The sequence below is a fragment of the Trematomus bernacchii genome, unplaced genomic scaffold, assembly GCF_902827165.1.
Source record: "Trematomus bernacchii unplaced genomic scaffold, fTreBer1.1, whole genome shotgun sequence".
NCBI classification, from domain to species: Eukaryota; Metazoa; Chordata; class Actinopteri; order Perciformes; family Nototheniidae; genus Trematomus; species Trematomus bernacchii.
The window spans coordinates 255,794-282,600 of record NW_022987761.1 but is presented as its reverse complement, the minus strand read 5'-3'; the positions used below and the strand labels follow the sequence as shown (position 1 = coordinate 282,600).

Here is a 26,807-nt window from a genome sequence, read left to right as displayed (position 1 = left end):
CATTCTTGTTCTTTTTCCCCAAAAGCAAAAGTGGAAAATACCCCAGAGCAGCAAGCCGGTCCAACTGAAATGGTAATAAGTAAATGCAAGTCATAAAGCCTGAATTTCACATCAGAAAAGTATATGATCCATGTGTTTAAAGGTCCCATGTCTCATGGCCATTTCTACTGATCATAATTCCATTGTTGAGGTCTACTAAAATAGATTTACATTGTTCAATGTTCCAAACTCACATTGGTTTCTCATACAGCATCTCTGTATAGTATGTGTATTCACTCTCTGTCCTAAACGGCTTGTTGGAGCTCCTGTCCCCCCCTCCCTGTGAGCCCAGTGGCCTTCTGCGAGACAGCGAGACACAGCGAAACCCAGCCCGAACACACACACACACACACACACACACACACACACACACACACACACACACACCCGCAGCCGCCCGGCTGGGAGTTTGTGTGTGTGCTCACACACCGACTCACAGCCTCGCCGCGTCCCGCCGTCTCAGGGAGGAGAAATCGGCGGAGCTGCAGCTGAGAAAAGATTGAGTGTGTGTGAGGAAGTCCGTTTGGACCAATCCGCGGACGTAACATAACGGCTCCACAGATTGTTCCATTTGGGTATGGGCACGTCACCATACCCATGAAGAATACAATGGAAAAAGAGAAATCCCCAACGAGGCGTTCTGGGGCAGCATAGACAGGTCTTCTCTGTGTTAGAGTTTTACTCCCTACAGGGTGCACTTTGAGGGTTTGTGACTCTGCAGACCGTTTACATGCAGAAGCTACAGAACACAAGGGGACGGGTGAGAACCAGAAAAGCATGACATGGGACCTTTAAGAAAACATGATGAAGTATGGTTTATTTACCTGTAGATTCAACGTAAATGAATAGGAAGTATATCACTCTTTCAAATATCAATAGTTCTGAGTCCTTCTGAAGTTTTATGAGCATTTTAGCCTGTGTTTCTTTCTCTAGCAGGACACTAAATAAAGAAGCCTTAAATTGATGAAACACTAAATATAGGGCCGATCAGTGGGCTGCTTTCCGACTATTTAAAGTTGTATGTAGTCAACAAAGGTCCAGTGTAAAATATTTAAAGTTGTGTTACCACTTGTGCTTACCATTTTGAAGCTGGAGTCTAGGACATGTGCTCCGTTGCAGTTTTTCTTTATTCTTTCTTTCCACTCCTTTTCCTCAGCGGCAAACCTTTGTCTTTCTTTAACCAGTCTGTCCTTGTGTGGCTGTTGGGCCTTACATTTAGGACATTTCTTGCATGCAACACAAATCTTGTCCTGGCATGTCACACATTTCTTGACATTGCGTATCCCCGACATGTCTGCACTCTGCAACAATAGGATGACGTTCACAGTTAGCTAGTTCTTGATAGTGACTTTAAAACATGAATGTTAGACTGTCCGAGTATTTTGTGCAATATGGTGCTGGTCAAGTGTTAGGAGAGCTATTTCTTGTAGGCCTATAGCCTATAATATTGCATGTACAAATGTACAGTTTTTGTCGGTAGCATAGCAACAAATTATATTATAACCCTTCTCTGTAGAATCTTCTCATGAAACGTCTGTATCAAGATGGACCAATTGCAAACACAACTAATGTTACTATCTAGCTCACATTAAGTTCATACAATAAATGTCTTACCCGTTGAGGTTCTGCAGAGTCTGGACATGTACCGCAAGTCCGCCAAAACTTACCGCACGCCGCCGAAAAGTAAGCGGAGTCTGCCAAAAATGAGTCCAGCACGCCCATCACTGCAACGACTGTATAAATCCCGCGTTATTATTTATTTTTTCCTGCGGCTCTTAGGGAATTGTAGTCTTTAAAATATATTTGCGTTAGCCTACTGAATTGAGAGTATTCTGACAAATGTAAGGGGATGGTTAAAACATTTGCAAATCAGATTTTAAATGTCCTATTGTAAAATGGGGGATAGGCTATTGAATTTTAACCATATTTGTGTTCTTTGTCTCCCTGTGGTTGCTGTGTGTCTCCTTGTAGTCATGTTGTGTCTCTTTGCAGTTGTTAACCATCTCTCTATAGTTTTGCATCTCTCTGTGATCACTGTGTGTCTCAGTGGTCTCTTATTGTCTCTTAGCAGATGTTTTGCATTTATTTTTTGTTGATTTGGTCTCTATGTAATGTGTTTGTGTGTCTTTGTAGTTGTTTGCTATAAATTGAAGCATTGATATTTCAAATTGATTCTTTTTTTCTGTTATTGATAAAAGTGTAATATCCTCCTGGGACCTGAGGAAAAAGTGTCTTCCAATTTCCTTTTTGTGTGATTTCCTACCTATTTAGGGTTGAAAAAAACATCTTGCAATTTCGACTTTTTTAATTTAATTTTTAAATGTTACAGTATGTCCACTGTAGAGGACGTCGGGACCATATTAGTTTGAAAAGACAGCCAAAATGAACAGATAGACAATAACGTATTATGGTTATAGAGTGACTTTAATACAATAACGTATTATGGTTATAGAGTGACATTAATACAATAACGTATTATGGTTATAGAGTGACTTTAATACAATAATACATTCACCGTTATTTAAAACATGAATAAGTAATTGATCTGAACATTGCTGTTTATTTGGTCTCTAAAAAACTAGTTTGGTTTTTGGTGAATCTTTCCAGATCTTCAAAGACGTTGTAGTCAATGTACTGGGGAAAGTACCTCATTGACTCCAGTCGGCACGGGCTGTAGGGTCATCTTGACTAGTTTTATGGATGTGGTCTCCATTTGACCATGCTCATAGAAACAAAGCTTGCATTCCTGAGGCAATTCTCATTTGTCCTGTCTCCACTTCAAATAAAAACAACAATAAGACATACGTGCTACTCTTGGCCCACAGAGGGCCATGTCTTTCCAGCTCGTCCCTATCTGTCTCTCTGTCTGTATCTGTGCGCTCATGGAGCCTCCTGCATCTTTCCCCCCCTTCTTCTTGACCCTCTTCTACCCCAGGTGTGAAACCCTCATCTCTCTCATCATCTGAGAGCTCAACATCTGAATCTCCCTGAACTATCTGGTACAGAAAATGTCTGCTTCAGTTCCGTCTCCTGCAACAATATTGAGTCATAAAGTCCATGAAGACGGTCCTGACGTCAACTAGAATGGACATTTATAAAAGGGCTGTTATTTGAAAACTTGAATTATTTAATTGCTTTCAGAACTAATTATATAGTTCCTCACATGTTAATAAACAAGAACTATATGATTTTCATGGTAAAAATTACAATTATTCAACAATATTTGACTTCTCCTGCTTCTATAACATTTTGTTTTTGGTATGCCAGTCATTTTGGATGAAAAGAAAGAGGAACTTCCCAGCATGCAATTTTAACCAATGACATATCAATGGAAAGACCAGGATGTCCTCTGTACAGTACATCAGGGATTGATAGAGTAGCTCAAAAGAGTAAAAGGAGATGCATGTTAACAAAATGTCCACCACAGTGGGCTGGGTCCCAGGAGGATATAGAAAAAAGTCAGGCAAACAATGGCAGCACAAACGGACAACGGCTAGTGCTAGTGCCCATGTCTTTATGTCCCACTCTCTCTCTCTCTCTGAGTGTGTACAGTATGTGTATGTGTGTGTGTCAGGTTGAACGAAAATGCCACTTTTAGGTTAAGGTTAATTATTATTCACATTGCCTGAAGCTAATGAGATGTGAGGTTACAACTGGGAAAGAGACCTGTCTCTCCTCACTTGATAATGAACTTTGGTGAAGGTCAAGAAGCGGTCAATGTGACGTAACGCCTCCAGGGCACGTGTGTGTAAGTATGATCCCGGGGTCTGCTCGGACTTTGATTTATGTATTTTGACGTAATAAAAGTTATATTGCATCGAACTCTGTCTGCCTCCAGCCACTTTCTTTTGAACTGGCCCAGACCGAGATTTCCGCCAACAACACATGCCTCACAAATGACGATCACAGGCTTGACCCTGTGGCACATAGGCCTACTCTAGGTCATCAGCATCAGAGATGTCCGACTCAGAATCAGGATCAACAAATGCTTCATCTTCCTCATCCTGTTCTTCATTAAGTCTCATCTCTAAGGCAATTTGAGCCGAACATCTTGGATGACTGCGACCAGCCATAATAACACTGTGGCTAAATAAAATCTAAATATTATTTTCAACTATCAGTTGATCAAGTATACAGTAGGCCTATACTGTAATATTTCGAGTTTTATTTTGTTTATTATATTGTTCAAGGTGTAGTGATCACTAATTAACTAGGTTACATCAGAGCCGTATAATAGAACGTATGATATATATATATAATATATTTATATATATAATATATATATAGAGATATAATAATATCTCTCTATATGGCGCTGGGTTACATCATTCACTCATGGAACTACAGGTTGGGGGTATTGTTTCCGCACGGACACATATGTTGTTGACTGTATTTATCGCGTGCCCTCCCTTTCGCTTTCTCTTTTCTTCCCGGGCTGCGACCCGACAACATGTGGTTTTCTGCTACTCATTAAAGTTCCCATTTGCACCTTCGATGCACCGCCTCCGACTCCTATCTCTCGGCACTACAAAGGTGAAGTTAATGAAAGAAGAAAATAAACATAATGTTGTTACCGTTAGATTTCTCTTTTTTGTTTTGTTTTACTTTGTACAAACATACTAATAATACAGCCGTTTGAAATACAGTTTCTGTTTGTGCTACCAACAGATACCACAGACCAAGCTTGATTTGTGTCTTCCTCAAGGAAACCATGGCTGGGCGACAGGCACCTCGAAGGACCTCTCTAAACTGGGATGAATCTGATAGTGATGAAGACAAGGAAGAAATCGACAAAATTAAAGCTAAACTGGGTGAAAAACTACAAAGAGGTAAAGTAATCCTTGAATTGATTGTTTATAAGATACATTCTTGGGTTTATGCAGCAGGTACTTTATGTAAAATGTCATCATTAAAGGTAGGGTAGGTAAGTTTGAGAAACCAGCTCGAGATCTCTAGAATTTGAAAATACACAACCTGCCACTTCCTCACAGAGCCCCTCCTCCAACACACACGAACGCGCACATGACCAATGAGGGCACGAGATAAGTGTGTGCACAGATGGAAGGCTGACAGGCAGGTAGGCCATCCAGTTATTTTAGCCGGGCCGGCTCAGATGATTGGTCGTGCTTTTTACAGTACTACAGCTTCCACAGATGATATTTATTTATGGATTTTTTGTCAAAGCACTTCAGATATTCATTGCTATCTGGATGTTAAGAGCATTCCATGGAATATAACAACAAGTGTATCTCGAGCCGGTTTCTCAAACTTACCTATCCTACCTTTAATGTTTTAATCAATGCTTTTAAATCCATTGTGTAATGTCTGAATGTACAGTACTGCTCTAACTAGCTTTTAACTTGTAACTTTCCAACAATCTTTGTCCAAAAAAATCTACTACAAATGTCCACTTTGTCTAATAGAGATTAACAAATGCCAATATTAAACCTATTCACGTCTGCAAACATCCTATTAATTTCACAAATGCAGTTGTATATTCCAACTGTATTTGTGTTGGATACAGGAAACAAAAAAGTTTAATCTGAAGGGAAAATAGTATACTATGTCCATGGACATCTCTACGTAATGGTCTATATAATGACGAAATAATGAACTTAGTTTCAGTATTCAGCACAGTTTAATGTTCCATTTAAATGTATGGATACTTCTCTTTAACATGCTCCTTGGGATAAGTGAACACACACACAATGTCATTATTCTACTGACTGAACAATGAAGCACAGAGCTGATTTGCAAATGTACTCTTTCAAGTTATCACATATGTAGACAGCATTTGTTGTTTTAATTTAACTGGAGTTAACAATTGGAATGGAATGGTTTGATGTAACATGAAAACCTTGTATTACCATGCTAAATAGGACTGTCAGCCTGCAGTAAAATGGAGAGAAAGAGACCAATTTGGGCGGCTGATTGTAAAGACTCGCAGTTCTTCAAAAGGTATGTTAAGCCAGATCATACTGTTGTATCTGTGTTTTTCTGTTGTTTCTTTTTTGAAAATGTAATTCTTGAATTACTATTCTTGTCTTTCTAGTGCTCGCCAAACGTCAGAAGAAAACTGGTCAGTCGCAGTTACCAAATATTTCTGCAGAACATGTTGCAGACAGCACAGAAGGTAAGCTCTCTTATCAGTGTCAACATTTTGCTACAGTTTGTGCTTTTTGTAGGTGTTGTGCATGTGGGTATGGGGCCGTATGTACCTGGCACATGTGTCACTTTGAGAGTAATACGATTTTAAATTAAGTACTACATGTATTGCAAAGAAAATTAAGTATTCGTATAGTGCTAAATGAACATGGAGAATAGGGATGCAATATTGAGTCAAAGGTCACAGTTTAGGTCAAATGTAGTAATGATGAATTCCCTCTATGTTTTGATATGCAGGCACATTCACCTCTGAGGTGCAACAGACCCACAATATGATTGGTAAGATTCTATATCAAAATAGTTATGCCACCATTTCCGTTATTTTTATTTAGATAATTGTATCCATTTAATAAACTCATACTTACTCACTTCAGTGTACATCACAATATATTTAGTTTAATTATAATTTGATAAATTGAACACTAATATATTTCTGCAAGACATTTTGCAAGTACATTCATAAAACTTAATTTTGAACAATTGTATTGTTCCTTAAAAATAATATAGGTGAACATGACATTACACCTTGCAATCTCACTCAATTACTTTGTTTATATGGACATGAATAACACGTTTATGAGGCAATATTGTGTTCACAATTATAAACGGGTTATTCATGTAAACGCAATCAATTTGAATAACCACCTGACATTTGAAGTTGTTTTGTGACTCTTGAGGCTTTCTTTACCATCTATTCTGTCTTGCTTACATCTGTTATCCTCATTTCCCAAGACCTTCATATACAGGAACTGCAAAAGATGCTTGATGCAGTTGAGGAGGATGTTGCCGGATGTTCAAATTCCACAGAAGCCTCATCTGGTCGAACATGGACAGTACGTCAGGCTTTATCTGATGAAAGATGGCGGAAAGCAAGACCTCAGCTTCTTGAAGCCATGCTTGAGGCAGGAAAGATCCCGAAGGGTCTTTGTCAACTGTGCAAAGCTAAAGATGCAGTCATTTGTTGCACAGACTGCCTTCCCCAAATGTGACATAACTGTACATCGGAAGTACAGTTTGCATAACAGATGCCTATTTGTAGGAGATAGTTACAAAGCAATTCCTCCCACTGATATTATCACTGAAGATGCTCGTGGTCAGCCATCACCGTGTGAAGAAGGTATATACTGTATAGACCTTTTTGAATAAAATTACTTTTCAATCCCATCATAATGTATGATATACCTGTACTTGCCCAGTAGAAGTAACCATTATCCCTTTATCTTTTACATAGTTCGTCTCCTGCCATTTTCTTTGCCCAGAAAGATTTGCAGCTGCAATGCAGACAATGTGTCATTGAGTGGTGGGCAAAAAGTAATCTTCATCAACATAAATGGTAACATATCTTTGAACATTTGTAAAAGTACAAATACATTTTACAACAGGTCGTTATGACCTCTCTGTTCCTCTGCTGACCTGTGAGAACTGCCACTGCCAGTGGACACCACAGATCAAAGATTTGATCTCAAATGGATACTGGCCTGGAACAATTGAATTCCACACAGTTTTTTCCATCGATCTTTTTGCCACATATGAAGATCTCAAAATCAGTGCACCTGGTGTGAGTAGACACGTTTTCATTCGAATGCTGGAAAGTCGCTCAGTTCGTGCTGGCAGGGTAATGCACATTTTGATACATTATACAAATTGTGTATTGTATTTTAGATTTGGCAGATTAAGTGAATTTGTGCAATCATTTGCAAAAGGACTTGGAGGAAAGATAAATAAATATTATACTTAATCCATGCTTTATAGTATTTGCATGTTGACATGTATCTAGCATTTTATTATGAATTCCTACTTATTAGGCTGGGATAACATCTGGTGACAATTTCCAAAGAAGTTTCTTGGAATGGACATATTTCCGGCACGAAATTGAGAAACTTCTTGGAGATGACCATTTCTCATGTCCTGCCTGTGGTGATGACATGGTCGCAGTGTCTCTGGACGGCAACAGAAAAATGTATCGCTTCAATCGTCAGGGGTAAGTAGCAAGAAAGCAACATGGACTATTATCTTTATATACTATATTCCCCAATCAAATGCTTATTTCTTCATAGGACGGTCGAATGCCCATACTTTGAAGGAACTTTCATTGCCAAAGACACAGATGTTGAAGGATTTGTGCAAAGGATTCGAGACAAAGTAAAACCTGTGAGTTTTACTGTGACTTGTCTCATATGTGCTAAAGTTATTGTTGTTTTGTAAGATGTAAAATGCATGAGATGTAATTTACTTTTTGGAATGTCTATTGTAATGCTTTTTTCAATAGGCACCTGGACGCCCATCCTGCGGTAAATCCAACTTCAAAGCAGGCAGGGAGGCTACCAGAAAGTCAGAGGCCAGACTGGACGAAGAGGGAATGATGACATCTGTTTGCAGACACTGCATTCTATTTAGTGGTAAAATAATGTATTTTAAAAGTGGGGTAGGTAAGTTTGAGAAACCGGCTTGAGATACACTTGTTGTTATATTCCATGGAATGCTCTTAACATCCCGATAGCAATGAATATCTGAAGTGCTTTGACAAAAAATCCATAAATAAATATCATCTGTGGAAGCTGTAGTACTGTAAAAAGCACGACCAATCATTTTAGCCGGCCCGGCTAAAATAACTGGATGGCCTACCTGCCTGTCAGCCTTCCATCTGTGCACAAACTTATCTCGTGCCCTCATTGGTCATGTGCGCGTTCGTGTGTGTTGGAGGAGGGGCTCTGTGAGGAAGTGGCAGATTTTTTCCGGCTGTGTATTTTCAAATTCTATCGCACTCGAGCCGGTTTCTCAAACGTACCTACCCCACCTTTAATTGAAAAGCCATTTACATCTTTTTTGTACTTACAAAAAGGCCATACTAAAATGGTCTTTAAACATTTGAGTACCAGTTATGATTCACAAGTAATTATGCACTTTCATGACAGTAATAACTTATCTTTGTATTTTTTAGAATATCCATTAATATAGTAATGAAATAAACCCTTTTCAAAGAAATCTATCTTTGTTTTGGTTGCAGGCCTCAACATGTTTTGTGGGGAAATCTTTGCCTACCCTCTCTACCTACAGCAAGATCTTGGAAAAGAACACAAGATTGAGTTTGTTTGCACTGACGTCATGTGTAAATACTACCCCTATATACAGAGGGTAGTTGAGTCCTTTCCAGAACTGCAGTATGTCCTGCAAATGCGGCCATTTCTGTCAGTGATGCATGCGAAAGGTCACTCGACAAAATGCGAGGTATAAATGTAATGTTTTTTATCGTTTTTGGTTAATAGGGTATTTTAAAGCTCCCATGTCATGCTTTTCCGGTTATTACCCGTCCCCTTGTGTGTTATGAAGGTTTTTATGCATGTAAACGGTGTGCAGAGTCAAAACCCTCAAAGTACACCCTGTAGCGAGTAAAACTCTAACACAGAAAATACCTCCCCAAAACGCCTCGTTGGAGATACGTCACTGCCCATTTGATTCTTCCGGGTACCGCATGATGTCATGCGGTACCCGGAACGAAATGGACCAATCCCGAAGAGCTATGGCCACACCAGCAGCGGCGTGTTCCTCCTCCAGAGGTTCGAAGAACCGGCATTTCACAGACGAAAGCTTCCAAAACATTGCCCAGTTTGAGGCCGGATATGCACAGCTTGTTTGGACCGTTTGGAGCAGGGGAAGATCTGGGTATACAACCTGTAAGTTTGCATTGTTATTTGTGTATTTATCAAACAAGACTGTTTAAATGTGTAAACTGTGTTGGACTGCTAAGCCATTGACACAGTGCTAACTGTGCTAACTAAGTTGCTAGAGTTTCCATATATCAACTCTAATATCAGCAGATGGCCTTGCATACATGTATCTCATAGCAGGAGAATGTCTGCATTCACACACAAAATACCTATTGACAGTATACTCCGGGTGATTTGCCGGTCAGTCGCGAAACGTAATTACATTATAGCTGGCGTAGCGATCTAACACACGGAGCTAGAGCTAGTTTTGGTCAGAAATTGTTTTTTGTGATGCTACGTTGCTAGCGTTTAAATATATCAACTACAATGTCAGCAGATGGCCTTACATGTTTGTCATGGCAGGAGAATGTCTGCAGTCACACACACGGAATACTCATACAGTATACTCCGGTTTACCGTACATTGTGACCGTACATATACTGCATGTAGCTAACGAGGCTAGCTGTATGCTAGCGCAAAACAATGTATTCATGCAAGTTACATTGTATGGTAGCAGAATACCCGTATACGATTGCAATTATAAACACGTTATTGCTAGCCTAATATGAACCACTAGCTTTTGTTCATAGTAGTTTTATTACACTGCATTATAGTTGCCTTTCCTCCAAGCTAACGTTCATATCGTGTTAGCTACCAAGGTAAACAAAGCTAGGTTAGCATATTAGCAGGCAAGCTGTTCATTACACAACTACTACTAACGAATCTAAAACAACTAAGTTTCTCTAATATTTTGTGATTTGCATTTGATTTCGTCCAGCCAGATCCTGGCGGACAAGCCATGACGGGGAAGGGATTCTACTACTACTGAGGGCTCGTGCTAAAAGGCACCGCACCGACTGTGCGCAGGCAAGAGGAGGAGGAATGGATGATATACCGTGTGTATATATGTATATTTATGTTCATTTTGTACATTTCTAAAAATAAAGTTTAATGGAAATACTTAGTAGGCCTATCCTTTCTTCCCTGAATTCATATATAGCAAACCATGATTTGATTTCTCATCAAACAGTAGTAGTTTATAACGGGTAAAAATAACTTACTCTTTGTTATGAGAGTAGCTCGTAGGCCACAACGGAAAGACAAGGAGACATACACGAGTTTACAAAACCACGGCACATTTATTGTGGTAAATGCAGAGATAGGTGGTTGAGAGGATCGCAGAGTTAGTCTTCCTGCAGCCGCTTTGGAGAGAGACTGGGGCCGTAGTGTCCGGAGGTGTCCGTGATCGTGCTGATTAGCCTCTTCAGCTCCACCCCATCGTAAGACAAAGGCCCTGGGGCCGTCACACTCTTCTATAACAACAGTTAAAAATATATATGTATATAAAATATACCGCTGTACCGACGCCATGATAAGACTGATGTTACGCTGAGAGCAGCCGGGAAAAGCACTGACATGGGCGCAGCCTCTCTGGTGGTTGACTAATCAGAACGAGTGGCCGAGCTGACCAATCGGAGCACACTAGGCTCACAGGGAGGGGGGGGCAAGAGCTCCAACGAGTCGTTTAGTGGAGAAAGTGAATACTGCTGAATACACATGCTTGACAGAGATGCTGTATGCGAAACCAATGTGAGTTTGGAAAATTGCACAGTATAAATCTATTTTAGTATACCTCAACAATGTAATTATGATCAGTGGAAATGGCCATGACATGGGCCCTTTAATGTCTAAACTGACATAATTCAATTTATTGTTGACTATTCTCAGGTGGAGTGGAGTGGTTGCAACCAGGAAGGGGCAGGTATGTTACAATGATATTCTTTCAGTCATAAAAAAAAAAAAAAAAAAAAGTACTAAGTTTCTGTTTCAAATTGCTCTAGGTTTGACAGTTGGAGAGGAAGTGGAGGCTGTCAATTCATACCTCTCTCGTGTGGCAACGACCACAAAATACATGTCCAAAGCAAGTGAGTAGTTGTTTTAACATCTTATTGTGGCTCAAGTATGTTTCAGGACGTACTGACATGATAACGATACATGCTCGTGGATGGAACTTGAGGAAGAAGCAGAACTTGCTCAGATACCTGTCTCAACGATATGTGAAGGTCATTTTGTCATGTAATTGAATATCTTTTTTCACAATATAAAATACAACAATGTGCATACGTTTTGGCTGCAACTCTTTTCTTAAACATAGACTAAATATATTCGGTTGCTCGATAACAGCTCAGTGAAAATGTTTGGACGGTCATGCACTGATGTCTGTAAAACTATTTTTGATGCTTTGATGTCCTCGTCAAGTCCTGTGAATGTGTTCATTGATGACCTAAAGTATCTGTTAACTTTGAATTGAGGCTGAAACTTCTAACTGCTACTATAACAACTCAAATTGAACAGCCTACTTTAGTGACAAAGAAAACACTAGTGGTTGGTGTTATTTTCTGACAATGATACAAATGTAATTTATAACATTTGCAGACCAAGAAAAGGACTGATGAAATGGACAAGGACATTCAAAATCTGCAAACAAAACTGCAGACAACAGAGGAGGGAATGAAGCAGTGGGTGAAGGAGGTTGAGGAGTGGGCTGCATCAAGTAAGATTGTTCCTGTAGCTACAAAATATTAAATGTCAACTGTTAGTTGACATTTAACATTTAAGGAAATTGTGTTAATTGACAATTGAATGTTTACATTAAGGTCCAAAGTCCACCAACTGCCAGGATCAACAGGGGCTGCAGCGGGTCATGGAGGGCCTCACCCTCAAAATCAAACAGCGGAAAATTGAGCTGTACAGAACCATAGGTGTGTTATTATTATTATTAGGGTCTGAGACCATAGGTCGGCGAAGACCCTATTGAAATCGGTCGCGTAAACCCCCCCACTTTAACTTTCACGTAAACGAACCAAACTCGCTACGCATATCTAGGGTGCGGAGACGAACAAAAAAGCCTCTTGGAGGGGTAAAAAATAACGTACAGGAAGTGGGCCATTTTGAATTTGGCGTCGAAAAAACGCGATTTATCGCGTTTCTCGTCCTCCGCGCAAAATCTATCTCCTCCCAGGGACTTTATCCGTACGACTCGAAATTCGTCGGGTAGCATCTCCAGACATGGGCAATTCAAAGTTATCACGGAAGTATTTTTCTTTCGCACGGCGCAGCCGTGATTTGGCGCCAAAGTTCGCGTTCGCTCGATGCTAGGCCCATCAAACGCCATGGAACACGATGATGAATAACTCAAACTGACATGCTCACAACGCCACCAAATTTCACATGATGGTTAACACTGCGGCCCTGAACATCTCTACGTCAAATTGTATGTTACTTAATATGGCGTTACCATGGCAACGAATCCCTCGCCATAAAACACGGTGTCGCTGTAACTCCAATGGACACGATCCCATCGTCCACCAATCTTCACTTTTATATCACCGGTCCATGCCTCAACAGCTCTACGTGAAATCTGAGATCTCACCGTATGCCGTTTCCATGGCAACGCATCCCTCGCCGTAAAACACAATGTTGTCTTAAGTCAATGGAAAATGGTCCAAACTGCACCAGACTTCAGATGACAGTTAATGGTCCGGCCCTCAACAGCTCTACGCCGATTATGGGATGTCATCATATGCCGTTGCCATGGCGACAGATCCCTCGCCGTAAAACACAATGTTGTCTTAAGTCAATGGAAAATGGTCCAAACTGCACCAGACTTCAGATGACAGTTAATGGTCCAGCCCTTAACACCTCAATATGACAAAAGTGAGTTTTCCTCAAAAGCTGTTGCCATGGCAACGTATCCCTCGCCATTAAAATACAATGTTGTCTTAAGTCAATGGAAAATAATCCAAACTGTACCAGACTTCAGATGATGGCTAATGGTCTGGCCCTCAACAGCTCTACGCCAATTATGGGATGTCATAATATGCCGTTTCCATGGCAACGTATCCCTCGCCATTAAAATACAATGTTGTCTTAAGTCAATGGAAAATAATCCAAACTGTACCAGACTTCAGATGATGGCTAATGGTCTGGCCCTCAACAGCTCTACGCCAATTATGGGATGTCATCATATGCCGTATCCATGGCAACGCATCCCTCGCCAAAAAACACAATGTTGTCTTAAGTCAATGGAAAAGGTTCCAAACTGCACCAGACTTCAGATGACAGTTAATGGTCCGGCCCTCAACAACTCTACGCCATTTCTGGGATGTCATCATATGCCGTTTCCATGGCAACGCATCCTTCGCCATAAAACACAATGTTGTCTTAAGTCAATGGAAAAGGTTCCAAACTGCACCAGACTTCAGATGACAGTTAATGGTCCGGCCCTCAACATCTCTACGCCAATTCTGGGATGTCATCATATGCCGTTTCCATGGCAACGCATCCCTCGCCATTAAACACTGTGTCGCTGTAAATCCAATGGGCACAGTCCCATCGTCCCCCAATCTTCACTTTTATATCACCGGTCCATGCCTCAACAGCTCTGCGTGAAATCTGAGATCTCACAATATGCCGTTTCCATGGCAACACACCCCTCGCCAAAAAACCCGATGTTTCCGTTACTCCTATGAAAATTGTCCAAACTGCACCAGACTTCAGATGGTGGCTAATGGTCCGGCCCTGAACAGCTCTACGTCAATTATGGGATGTCATCCTATGCCGTTTCCATGGCAACGCATCCCTCGCCAAAAAACACAATGTTGTCTTAAGTCAATGGAAGATGATCCAAACTGCACCAGACTACAGATAATGGCTAATGGTCCGGCCCTCAACAGCTCTACGCCAATTATGGGATGTCACCATATGCCGTTGCCATGGCAACGCATCCCTCGCCAAAAAACACAATGTTGTCTTAACTCAATGGAAAAGGTTCCAAACTGCACCAGACTTCAGATGATGGCTAATGGTCTGGCCCTCAACAGTTCTACGAGAAATCTGAGATCTCACCGTATGCCGTTTCCATGGCAACGCATCCCTCGCCATGAAACACAGTGTTATCTTAAGTCAATGGAAAATGATCCAAACTGCACCAGACGTCATATGATGACTAATGGTCCGGCCCTCAACAGCTCTACGCCAATTATGGGATGTCATCATATGCCGTAGCCATGGCGACAGATCCCTCGCCATGAAACACTGTGTTGTCCTAACTCACTGGAAAAACGTCCAAACGGCACCAGACATCAGATGATGGCTAATGGTCCGGCCCTCAACAGCTCTACGCCAATTATGGGATGTCATCATATGCCGTTTCCATGGCAACGCATCCCTCGCCAAAAAACACAATGTTGTCTTAAGCAGGGGTGTCGCCTGGACCTGAAAACATTCGGGGCTTAGCCCACAGTGGCGGCGGCACTACAGTGGAATATTCTACTGCAACACTCCCCACACGCACACACACACAGTACACCCGTGACTGTTACAATGAAGGCTCGATAATCAGCTCACGGCATATAGGCAGAGTTAAAGTGGTATTTTTTATGAGTGGGGGGCTCACCTGCTCTAGGGGTCCGGGGGGATGCTCCCCCGGGAAGACTTTTTTTTAAATATTGAAGTTAAATGCATCAATCTGGTGCACTTTGAGAGCAAAATGAAGAGATCTATGGATACCTCTCTCAACACCCATATGAAGCAGAACTGTAAACAGATTTACTTTTTCTTTATGGATATTTTACTAATCACTCCCCTTTTAAACTCTATTCTTGTTTTACTGCCATATAGTATTTCATAACTGTTTTTCCTTTATTCTCTTATTTTTTTAATAACTATAATGATCATATGAAGGTGTGCCGCAGAAATAATCTTTTGAATAATTTGTGACCAAACCGTTTGAGACCCACTGAGATAACTTAGACTAAAGTTATGTATCTAAACACTCAGAGAGTCCTTTAGCTCACCTGAGTCTCTCAGTCTGAGAGGAGAGGACTCTCCTCCAGCTTCTTGTGGAAACAGCTCCTTATGTCCATTAGTGCAGCTAGCTAACCAGATGCTAACAACACAGTCCATGCTGGCACCGGTCCCTCCCTCCCCCTCTCTCCCTCTCTCTCTCTCTCTCACACTAAATGCGCTATTGCCACACACACACAGAGCCGAGCTTGAATGACACAAGCACACGTTTATTTCCATGCAACTCTCTGATTGGTCTGGTGTCATGCCTCTGTTGCATTCACTGAACACGGGAAATTACAGTGCTGCCGTCCTCTCTTGTGTCATGATGAGGTTCACGTAAAGCATGGTTAATGTATTATATTATTGAGGGAGAATTGTCCGGGGCTAGAGAAAAAACATTCGGGGCTAAAGCCCCGGATGCCCAGGCCAGGCGACGCCACTGGTCTTAAGTCAATGGAAAATTATCCAAACTGCACCAGACTTCAGATGATGGCTACTAGTCCGGCCCTCAACACCTCAATATGACAATAGTGAGTTTTCCTCTAAAGCTGTTGCCATGGCAACGCATCCCTCGCCGTTAAGCATGATATTGCTATAACTCCTGTGTAAATGGTAAAAAAGTGTTCAAACTTTACATGTGTGCTAACGGTACAGCCCTAAAGACATATATGTGTCAGTTTTGAGATTTCGTCAAATGCCGTTGCCATGGTAACAAAATGGTCGCAGTGAAACACGGTTTTCTCATAACTCCAGTTAACATGCTCCAAACGGCCCAAAACGTCACAGGTTTGATAACGATGCAGCCCTCAACACATCTAGGCGTATTATGGGGTGTCATCAAATTCCGTTGCCATGGCGACTGATCACTCGCCATCAAACACAATGTTTATGATACTGCTGTAAATCCCATGTACGTTGTCCGATCGGCCTGAAACTTTCCACGTTTGCCAACGTTCGAGTCCTCGAGACACCTAGACACACACCTCGACGTGCGGACAACAGCCTGCGGAGCGTCGAAGACCCGCTCAACGCTGCTTGCAGCTTTAATTGTTATTATTATTATTATTATTAGGCTCCGCTTTCCACCTTCTTCTCCAGTAGGACTCAGATGAGGGTGTACTCTTATGTGTGGCTGTGAACATTTTTTTTTATTATGAAGGGCAGACCATCTATTTGTATTTATATTTTTGTTTTTTTTAGAAAGGGGCAGGTCATATCAGATTTTATTCTTCTCCCTGCTCCTTTTCGCTCAATGGTGTGTAGAGACATGTTTTGTTGGCAATTATTGTACATTTGGCTATGCGTACCATGAGCGGGACAAATGAAATGAAATATCCCAACCAATCAGCTACTGTGGTGACTTGCACAGTGGAGCTTATCATGTTTGTTAGATAATGGGCCCTGCAGTCCCGCCACTTTGGATCAACAGGGACAGTGAGGGGGCTTAAAGTCTCTTGATACAATCTTGGCCCCCATTCCCTGTTCAATAAAGCACTATAAACAAGATTGGATAACACTGTGGTCATCATCTAGAAGTTAATAATGAAAAATAATCAAACTGAGTTCTTAGAAGTCCATTCAAACACATTCGACAGCTGTAGTAGATACTGTATCAGGTCACCATTGTCTTTAAATGCTTTCACACCTCAGGGGCAGATACGCCATGATTGTATCACAATATCATAGCTAATCACATCTCTGTGGTCTTGTATCTCATAGCATCTCTAGCTCTGATGTTTAGATCTAACTTTGAAAAGGGTGATGTTAGTTTCCCCTTTTTATGTTTGCATACAGCACACAAAAACAAACAGGTTTTGGACCAAACTTCTTCACAAAGACAGAAAAAAACATTTATGTACATAGAAGATTTGGATATAAAAAGAGATTCAAGTAGAAACACAACACATATTCTGTAGTACCACCAAGGTACAAGACAGCATATGATACTTTATGAAGACTCCTGTACTTTTACTTAAGTAGGATTTTGAACACAGGAAATAATTGCTCATATTACTCATTCAAAAAAGTATCTTTGCATTGATGTTTGATACTTTTAATCACAGTAAGTCAACGATCTGAGTACTATAACTACACAAACCATCGTAATTTAATTATTTACTTTTTGTTCAATGGCAACTTTCTTTGGACATGCAGCTATCTGCAGTATTGTGATGGCTCATTTTTCTCCTTGACCTTTTTGAATATTTGAACACAAGCTTTCCCTACCTTTCCTTAGCAAAGAGTTTTCAATTGTTTAGGACTAAGACTACAAATTTAAGAAATACTTTATAAATCCACAAGGGGAAATTACATTTGTCCCAACCCTGACCCTTTTCACTCTGTTGTTATTGACATGACATCACACACATAATTTAACCACACTCTATTCATGTTTTGGTAGCCAAGTGCATATACTGGTATGATAATTATATTCTGATTCTGATTCTGATAACTGTTTGTTTAAAAAAAAAAATCACATGACTGAATGTTAACCAGGGTTTTCAGTCATTAACACTTTGGTTTAAAGCATCATACTCATTCTAAACAACTTTTTAAACTATTTATTGGAAGCTGTGGGGAATTAAAGCAGAAGACATGAGCGGAGAAGTATTTTGCGTTGGCTCTTTCCTGAACTTCAGTTTTTGGTGCTCCCATATCAACTGCTGAACTGGATGGTTAACTTTCTGCTGAGAAACATTTGACCTTTGTTATAACAAAATAAACAATCCATGGAATCACACGGCTAAAAATCGATAGTTCTCTTGCAGCTGCTGTGTTGCAATAATCAGATACACTTACACAAGATACAGAATTGTTGGGACACTAACACCCATACCATACATGTCAATCTGAATTAAAAGCTTGCAATAACACAAGATAAAGATTACACAAGATGATAAGTGAAAAACAAGTTAAGGTTTAGCAGCCGAAAGAAGTGAAACTTACTTACAGAACTTTGTGTTCCAAACCAGAAGTCATCATGCCAATGGCAATGATCTTGTTTTTGACTGATTCAACATGATGACTGACAACATGATGTTTTGTGTCAGAGAACAACAAACATGACATGGTTCTGTTACACGTTGGTAGCTTAAATACAAATACAAAATATTTGAGATTATGCAAGGGAAGGCCATGTGGCAAGACCAACCTGGTCTCACCAGAATGCATGACTCCACCACGACTCCTTAACACCGCAGTGCGTGGTGGAGTCACGAACTTTGCTACATTTACGTGTCTGATGTCATCATATGCCGTTGCCATGGTGACAGATCCCTCGCCATGAAACACAGTGTTGTCATAACTCGATGGAAAATGGTCCAAACTGCACCAGACTTCAGATGACAGTTAATGGTCCGGCCCTCAACACATCAATATGACAATAGTGAGTTTTCCTCAAAAGCTGTTGCCATGGCAACGCATCCCTCGCCGTTAAGCACGATATTGCTATAACTGTGTAAATGGTAAAAAGTGTTCAAATTCCCCATGTGTGCTAACCGTCAAGCCCTTGACACACATATATGTGTCAGTTTTGAGATTTCGTCAAATGTCGTTGCTATGGTAACAACATGGTCGCCGTGAAACACGGTTTTCTCATAACTCCAGTTAACATGCTCCAAACGGCCCAAAACGTCACAGGTTTGATAACGATGCAGCCCTCAACACATCTAGGCGTATTATGGGGTGTCATCAAATTCCGTTGCCATGGCGACTGATCACTCGCCATCAAACACAATGTTTATGATACTGCTGTAACTCCTAAATACATTGTCCGATCGGCCTAAAACTTTCCACGTTTGCCAACGGCCGAGTCCTCGAGACATCTGCCTGACGTCGACGTACGGACAACAGCCTGCGGAGCGTCGAAGACCCGCTCAACGCTGCTTGCAGCTTTAATTAGGGTCTGAGACCATAGGTCGGCGAAGACCCTATTCAAATCGGTCGCGCAGCGACCGATAAACCTGCGAAAAACACCCAAAAACAGGGAAAACGACCGGCAAAAGCACAGAAAAGGTTCGGAAATAGTAACGGCAGATAGTCCGCGCGAGCGCCCACGTGATTGCAACTCGCATAATTAATATCGTTACGATCAATTTAGTCGCTCGCGAAGCGAGCGATAACCATGCAAAACCCACTAAAAACAGGGAAAAAGACGGGTAAAAGCCCATTAAAAGTGGCCTAAATCATGACAGTAGGTAGCCCACGCGCCTACAGTGACGTGACGTAAACTAGCACATTATTGATATTGGTCCGATTATTATTATTCTGATTATTATTTTAATACATTGAGCGCACTTTTGAGCCCCGCCACATATGTGAAAACTCACCAAATTTTGCACACGCGTCAGAAGTGCGCAAAATTGCGATGTGTAATTGGTCCCGGAACTTTACGTCAAAAATTGCGTAGGCCACGCCCACTTCCGTTTTTAACGTTAACTCCCCCTACTTTAACTTTCACGTAAACGAACGAAACTCGGTACGCATATCTAAGGTGCGGAGACAAACAAAAAAGCCTCTTGGAGGGGTATAAAATAACGTACAGGAAGTCGGCCATTTTGAATTTGGCGTCGAAAAAGGCGTCAAAAAACGCGATTTATCGCGTTTTTCGTCCTCCGCGCAAAATCTATCTTCTCCCAGGGACTTTAAGCGTGCCGTGTCGTGCCGTACCCGTTTTTGGTTGCGCTTCCACTAGGCCTAGTTACGGCCCGGCCCGGCCCGGGGCCACTTTTTCACCTCTTTTCTGGCCCGACAAAATTGTGGTTCTATCGGGGCCAACAAACAGGGCTGAGTCGGGCTGAGTATGCTAAACTAGAGAGAGCATCGCTGGCAAGAGGGCTAGAACTACAACAAGATGGACATATTTGACCGTGATTTAATTTTAATACACGTTTCAAAATGATGAAGTAACAACATACTGATACCCGTTAGTAACAACCATGAATTAATGCTTTGTCAAGTCTGCAGACAGACGGCAGGCGAAAAACCTTTTAAAATGCGTGTTTTTCTAGATGGAGATTGGCTAAGCTAACGCAGTATATGCTCCGACCGTCCACACTCACAACAACGGCCTATACAGACATAAATAAAGCAGCGACTGTATTCACCATGACACAGGCAGTCTGTGGTTTGTACTTGTTTAACTTTTGTCGAGTTTCTGAACATATATAAGGAGCTGTGAGCTCTGAGTCCTAACAGCTAACGGCTGTGTTGTGTTTCTGGAGTTCTCATTGAAGATGACGTCACGGCTCCGCCTACACTGCGTTACTATAGTAACTACCCCAGTTCCTAAACTGTAATGGAAGCGCAGCATGAAGTGAGTCGGCCCTGTTAAGGCCCAACGCGGCCAAGCCGTACCGAGCCGTACCGAGTGTGGCCGAGGCTGACCGTGTAGTGGAAATGCGCCATAAGTGAAATCTGAGATCTCATCATATGCCGTTGCCATGGCAACGCATTCCTCGCCATAAAACACAATGTTGTCTTAAGTCAATGGGAAATGGTCCAAACTGCACCAGACATCAGATGACAGTTAATGGTCCAGCACTCAACAGCTCTACGCCAATTCTGGGATGTCATCATATGCCGTTTCCATGGCAACGAATCACTCGCCGTTAAACACGAAGTTCTCTTCTGTCAATGGAAAAGCTTCCAAACTGCACCAGACTTCAGATGACAGTTAATGGTCCGGCCCTCAACAGCACTATGCCAATTATGGGATGTCATCATATGCCGTTTCCATGGCAACGCATCCATCACCAAAAAACACGATGTTGTCTTAAATCAATGGAAAACGTTCCAAACGGCACCAGACTTCAGATGACAGTTAATGGTCCGGCCCTCAACAGCCGTTATTTAGCGCCAAACTTTGCGTTCGCTCGATGCTAGGCCCATACTTCGCCATGGAACACGATGATGTCATAACACCAACTGACATGCTCAGAACGCCACCAAACTTCACGTGATGGTTAACACTGCGGCCCTGAACAGCTCTACGTCAAATGTGATGTTACTTAATATGGCGTTACCATGGCAACAAATCCCTCGCCATAAAACACCGTGTCGCTCTAACTCCAATGGACACGGTCCCATCGTCCCCCAATCTTCACTTTTATATCACCGGTCCATGCCCCAACAGCTCTACGTGAAATCTGAGATCTCACCGTATGCCGTTTCCATGGCAACGAATCCCTCGCCATAAAACACGGTGTCGCTGTAACTCCAATGGACACGGTCCCATCGTCCCCCAATCTTCACTTTTATATCACTGGTCCATGACTCAACAGCTCTACGTGAAATCTGAGATCTCACCGTATGCCGTTTCCATGGCAACGCATCACTCGCCATAAAACACGATGTTGTCTTAATTCAATGGAAAAGCTTCCAAACTGCACCAGACTTCAGATGACAGTTAATGCTCCGGCCCTCAACAGCTCTACGCGAAATCTGAGATCTCACCGTATGCCGTTTCCATGGCAACGAATCACTCGCCGTAAAACACGATGTTGTCTTAATTCAATGGAAAAGGTTCAAAACGGCACCAGACTTCAGATGACAGTTAATGGTCCAGCCCTCAACAGCTCTACGTGAAATCTGAGATCTCACCGTATGCCGTTTCCATGGCGACGCATCACTCGCCGTAAAACACGATGTTGTCTTACGTCAATGGAAAATGTTCCAAACTGCACCAGACTTCAGATGACAGTTAATGGTCCGGCCCTCAACACATTAATATGACAAAAGTGAGTTTTCCTCAAAAGCTGTTGCCATGGCAACGAATCCCTCGCCATAAAACACGGTGTCGCTGTAAATCCAATGGACACGGTCCCATCGTCCCCCAATCTTCACTTTTATATCACTGGTCCATGACTCGACAGCTCTACGCGAAATCTGAGATCTCACCGTATGCTGTTTCCATGGCAACGCATCCCACGCCGTAAAACACGATGTTGTCTTAAGTCAATGGAAAATCATCCAAACTGCACCAGACTTCAGATGACAGTTAACGGTCCGGCCCTCAACAGCTCTACGCCAATTCTGGGATGTCATCATATGCCGTTGCCATGGCAACGCATCCCACGCCGTAAAACACGATGTTGTCTTAAGTCATTGGAAAAGGTTCCAAACTGCACCAGACTTCAGATGACAGTTAATGGTCCGGCCCTCAACAGCTCTACGTGAAATCTGAGATCTCACCGTATGCCGTTTCCATGGCAACGCATCCCACGCCGTAAAACACGATTTTGTCTTAATTCAATGGAAAAGGTTCAAAACGGCACCAGACTTCAGATGACAGTTAATGGTCCGGCCCTCAACAGCTCTACGTGAAATCTGAGATCTCACCGTATGCCGTTTCCATGGCAACGCATCCCACGCCGTAAAACACGATGTTGTCTTAATTCAATGGAAAAGGTTCAAAACGGCACCAGACTTCAGATGACAGTTAATGGTCCGGCCCTCAACAGCTCTACGTGAAATCTGAGATCTCACCGTATGCCATTTCCATGGCAACGAATCACTCGCCGTAAAACACGATGTTGTCTTACGTCAATGGAAAATTGTCCAAACTGCACCAGACTTCAGATCATGGCTACTAGTCCGGCCCTCAACAGCACTATGTCAATTATGGGGTGTCATCATATGCCGTTTCCATGGCAACGCATCCCTTACCAAAAAACATGAAGTTGTCTTAAGTCAATGGAAAAGCTTCCAAACTGCACCAGACTTCAGATGACAGTTAATGGTCCAGCCCTCAACAGCTCTCCGCCTATTATGGGATGTCATCATTTGCCGTTTCCATGGCAATGCATCCTTCGCCATAAAACACGAAGTTGCTGTTACTCCTATGAAAATGGTTCCAAACTGCACCAGACTTCAGATGACAGTTAATGGTCCAGCCCTCAACAGCTCTACGCCAATTATGGGATGTCATCATATGCCGTTGCCATGGCAACGCATCCCTCACCAAAAACACAAAGTTGTCTTAAGTCAATGGAAAACGTTCCAAACGGCACCACACTTCAGATGACAGTTAATGGTCCGGCCCTCAACAGCTCTACGTGAAATCTGAGATCTCACCGTATGCCGTTTCCATGGCAACGCATCACTCGCCATAAAACACGATGTTGTCTTAATTCAATGGAAAAGCTTCCAAACAGCACCAGACTTCAGATGACAGTTAATGGTCCGGCCCTCGACAACTCAATATGACAATAGTGAGTTTTCCTCAAAAGTTGTTGCCATGGCAACGCATCCCTCGCCGTTAAGCAGGATATTGCTATAACTCCTGTGTAAATGGTAAAAAAGTGTTCACATGTGTGCTAACCGTCAAGCCCTCGAGACATATATATATATAAATTGATTTCCCTATAAGTCGATAACTATTTCTTTAGTGCAGTATGGATTAGCTGCTAAATATGCCCTCATGTTTGCCAATAAAACATTTTTTAATTACAAATGCTGTTGTAATGCAGGAAATACAAACCTTCTTTTTGTATTAACAACATATTGAACACAATAAAAATGAACTTCGCCCTCCCCAATGTGCCCTCCCAACTATACCAGCACAAACTTTCATACTTTTAAGAGCAGACCCAAGACCCAACTTTGTAATATAGCTTATAACTGAATTGCATGTTATTCCTATTTTATACTTATTTTATTGATATTTCTTGACAGTTTTGAGAGTTTTTGGAAGCTTGTGTCAGTTGTATGATATACTAATTAGTAATACTTTGATAATTATCATTATTATAGTAGTAAATAATATGATCTTTAATGTACATGCCAAAGAAACCAGCAGGACACCGCAGGGAATCGAACCCCATCCCAGTAAACTGGGAGTACCAATTACCAGTGCCTTTTGCTTTTCTAGGCTACATTGAAGGCAAAGCAAAACCTGCATTAGCAACAGCATATGAGTGACATCATTTAATATTGATGCATAATTTTACAAAATGTGTTTCCCTATGTGTGGATAAATGTTATTAGTGCAGTATGGAATATCTGCTAAATATGCCCTAATGTTTGCCAATAATTTAGTTATTAAAAATGCTGTTGTAATGCAGGAAAAAGAAACCTTATTTTGAACATATTGAACACAATAATTATGAACATATTGAACACAATAAAAATGAACTTCGCCCTCCCCAATGTGCCCTCCCAACTTGACCAGCAGAGAGCGTTCATACTTTTAACAACTGAAGATCTACCTTTTTAATATGACTTTTAACTTAATTGCCTTTTTATACCTATTTTATAATTATTTTATGAATATTTATTGTTTGTATTAGTTTTATTGTGTAGTGTGTGTGTGTGTGTGTGTGTGTGTGTGTGTGTGTGTGTGTGTGTGTGTGTGTGTGTGTGTGTGTGTGTGTGTGTGTGTGTGTGAGAGAGAGATAAAGCCACTAAAAATGAACTACCAGGTCCGACATAATAAAGAACAATTTGAATGACAGCTGGGTGACTCAATAGTCATGTTAAAGTCGAAAAGTAGGGAGGATGAAGCTAGTTTGGGGAGTTAAGTGAGAAGATTTTAAGAACTGAAGACCGACAGAATAACTATATAAATTAATAAATAATTCCTAACTATGAGACTGTTGTAATTTTAGGGAGAGGGTCAGATCTTTGCAGAGCTGGTAAAATTTGGTTTTCATTACTTGGCAGATGATAGGATCGAGGGAAAGGGTGGGGCCAAACATTACGCCAAGGTACTGGGAGGTTTTTATAGAAGACAAAGTCGAGGATGTGTCTTTTGGCATGGGTCGGGAAGGTGAAGTTTTGGTTGACAGTAAATTGTCTATTAGAGTAGAGAATTTGAATGACAGCTCGCAGGTGGGTGACTCAATAGTCATGTTAAGGTCGAAAAGTAGGGAGGATGAAGCTATTTTTGAGGAGTTAAGTGAGAGGAAGGAGGGATGTGGCTTAGGGGGCCGAGAGATGAGGATAATTTTGAATGAGGAAGGGGCTTTGAAGATGATGAACTTGAGGGATGATACCTAAACAAATACCAAATTAAACCAGGGGGGGATGATACCTAAAAACATACCAAATTAAACTAGGGGGGGATGTTTTGATCTAATAAACTATCTCCACAGACTGTAGAAGCGCATAATTTGGCACGATGAAACACAAGGTGAAGAAAAAACACAGAATTTCTACCTACATTTGCTTGACGTCTGAAGTTACTCTACCTCAGCAGTTGTGCAAAAGAACACAGAATCCCCTCATGGTCACTGAAATAGGTGGGCAACACAGTTGATTCTACATCATACTGTGTTGTTTTCACATATACATGGTCAATTAATGTGCCCTTTTCGGTAGTGGGTTGTGTGACTTGCTGCACATACCCTTTGTCTGTTACAAATTTGCAAATTGTTGATGTTTTTAAAATGTCATCATTGAAATCACCCATCACAGCAATTGTGTCACCTAATAGATCTAACAAATCTAGTAATTTGCCTAAATGTTCTTTAAACAAAGACATGGGATATGATGGTGGTCTATAAATTACCGCAATTAATATGTCGTGAGACAAACAGTTGTACACTATACATTCTAAATTTACATCTGGCACTTGAAGAATACTAAATTCAATACTGTTTGCACTATATATGCCAACACCACCATGTTGTTGGTCTTGCAGAGCAACCAATGCTGGGTTCTCGCTGGTGTAAGATGCACTTCGAGAACAACTAGCAAATGTATAACCACTGATGTTAATGTCGTCAAATGATGAGACGGCAGGCAGCCATGTCTCTGTAACAGCAATACAGTTAGGCTGCAAATGCTGTGTACAAGGGTCAAATCTTCCACATGACGTGTCAAACTTTGCACATTTGTCAAAAACACAGTAAAATTGTCTGTGTGCAATTTGGGGTGGATCCTTTCTTCACGTAGAGACTGAGGCATGCACTGAATTGCTTGCGTAACATTTGTTTTACAATAGATGGCATTAGCTTTAAAATCTTGAATGATTAAGCCTGATAAATTTGTAACACGACTTAATGCAACATATGCCTGTCCAGCAGCAAATATTTTTTTAAGTGACAC

The 26,807-nt window shown here is 41.4% G+C and overlaps 1 long non-coding RNA gene across 1 annotated transcript; it reads left to right on the top strand.

Annotated features, from left to right (window-relative positions):
- Window positions 1–5,909: 5,909 nt before the first annotated feature.
- Window positions 5,910–7,162, top strand: LOC117496615. Its single transcript, XR_004557307.1, has 4 exons — window positions 5,910–5,997; window positions 6,092–6,172; window positions 6,442–6,483; window positions 6,937–7,162. It is a non-coding gene; the product is annotated as an uncharacterized LOC117496615 (long non-coding RNA).
- Window positions 7,163–26,807: the final 19,645 nt, after the last annotated feature.